This window comes from Delphinus delphis, chromosome 17 (genome assembly GCF_949987515.2).
Source record: "Delphinus delphis chromosome 17, mDelDel1.2, whole genome shotgun sequence".
NCBI lineage: Eukaryota > Metazoa > Chordata > Mammalia > Artiodactyla > Delphinidae > Delphinus > Delphinus delphis.
Window position 1 is genome coordinate 25,075,477 of NC_082699.1, and position 2,269 is coordinate 25,077,745.

At 39.1% G+C, this 2,269-nt stretch overlaps 1 non-coding gene across 1 annotated transcript; it reads right to left on the reverse strand.

Annotated features, from left to right (window-relative positions):
- Nucleotides 1-1,706: 1,706 nt before the first annotated feature.
- LOC132413439 (U1 spliceosomal RNA) lies at nt 1,707-1,871 on the reverse strand. Its single transcript, XR_009516734.1, has one exon. It is a non-coding gene; the product is annotated as a U1 spliceosomal RNA (small nuclear RNA).
- Between the last annotated feature and the right edge of the window lie 398 nt (nt 1,872-2,269).

Consider the following 2,269-nt stretch of genomic DNA (forward strand, 5'->3'; position numbering starts at 1 on the left):
GATGCTTTGATATGAATTTCTGGGGATATTTTGTAAATTAGTTGTGGTTAATTCTTTGCTCATTTCTTCTAGATTTTTCCCACTTTGAGGGACATGTGAAACTAATGGAACCAGATGTACAGAAGAGGATCAAGCTGTATAAATCCCACTTCCCTTAAATTGCTAACTATAGTTATCTGTATTTTAATAAGGAGACTTTTATTAGTATTGGAGATGTTTCTTGGCTTACAGCTTCGATTGAGTTGTTAAATCTCCAATACTTTCTTCTTCCCATATTATTTTTTAATAGATTATCTGTATAGAATTTCATGGGCATTCTAAGAAATGATGATGAAAAACTCTTTAGTCTTGAATTGAGGTAGAGTAAAATAGTAAATTTTTGTTAGGTCAATTAAATCATAATAGTCTTTTAAGTTATTTTATAAAGAATATTTTGGTGGAGCCATAATAGGATCTTCCTTTTAAAACTTTATTTTCCTTCTACCTGTGGACATAATCTACTAGAAACTGACAGCATTCCTATACTGGTTAGCAAACAGTCCCATTTATACAGAAGAGATTCCAAATATCCAAACTTGACTTAGAATACTGTATGCATATCCTTGAATTACTGAAAGACTATTCCAAACAGGTGGCCTGCTCAACCATGTGTAGGATAATAGAAGAAAACAGACATAAGATGAAAAAAATTAAGAAAATCTTCATGATGCCATTAGTTTAGCTTATATTGTACTTGAAATTAATTTGATTACATTATAATTATATTAGAAAATAAATATGAAATATAATCATATATGTTAGAAAGGCCTTTGTCAGGAGACCAAGCCAGGAGTCTCATGATGCTTACTATACTTAGGAAAGGAACTGTTATCTGGGGACTGGCGAAGGAAAAAGACTAGAGAAGAAGGGAACAAACATTTATTAAATGCTTGTCACTTGATAGATACTATTCTAAGGGCATGTTATCTCATTTAACATTTATAACCCAGTAAGGCAGGGAATGTCATTGCCAACAGGTAGATGAGAAAAATAAAGAAACTTCAAGGAGTTATGTAATTTGTAAAATGTTTTAAACTGGTAGCCAGCAGAGAAGGTATTAGACCTCAGGCATGTCTACCTGCTGGGCTCGTGTTCATAGTGGTTGCTGAACTTGAAATTAGCAGAGGTAGCAGCACTTATAGCAAAAGAGCCATCAGAATGTTCCTCATTTTGTGGCTTCCTGATAGGTGCTGAATAAACATTCAGTGATGTGAGCCCAATTTTAGAAAATAATCTATTATTTAATGGAGGTTAAGTCTTCACTTACTTTATTTCCTAAATCTTTTTTTTTTTTTTTAATTTAAGTTTTTTGTGCCCGAATTCTCGCCGCCCAGCGATGTGAAAGCTTAGTACCTCGCATACAGGCGGGTCGCGCAGGCGCCGCCATTTTTAGCGCAGTAACGCTGGAAACGTATTCCAGCTACAAAACCCGAGACCGCCACAAGCGCAAAACGCAATTTTAGTAACCCGGCCGCCCGCACCTTGAACTACGTACTGCCAACACAGCTAAACCCAAGCACTGTCTCGACGCGGGTGAAGCCCACGTTTTCAGCACTTATACAAGCGGGTACACCGCAAGACCGACCCCGACCGTGCAACTAAAAGTATGAAACTTGGCAAACTGCACACAAAGTCGCACAGCTCTGATCTTACACCTCAAGAAAAATCAGGGGAAAGAGCGAACGCAGTCCCCCACTACCGACAAATTATGCAGTCGAGTTTCCCACATTTGGGGAAATCACAGGGGTCAGCACATCCGGAGTGCAATGGATAAGCCTCGCCCTGGGAAAACCACCTTCGTGATCATGGTATCTCCCCTGCCAGGAAAGTGTTTCCTAAATCTTATGTAGGACAAAAACTTCAGTTGCAGATATACAGATAACAGCCTGAGTGTGTTAATTTGGCTAAAAGACAGATGTTGATGTTATAAAAACACATAAATGGAGAACATCACTTACAACAGTGGTTTGTAAACTTGTGTTTTCAATTTCTTTTTATTATTATTATTTTTATTTATTTTTGGCTTCATTGGGCCATCGTTGCCGTACGCGGGCTTTCTCTAGTTGCGGAGAGCAGGGGCTACGCTTCGTTGCGGGGCACGGGCTTCGCATTTTGGTGGCTTCTCTTGTTGCAGAGCACAGGCTCTAGAGTGCAGGCTCAGTAGTTGTGGCTCATGGGCTTAGTTGCTCAGCGACATGTGGGATCTTCCCGGACCAGGGCTTGAACCTGT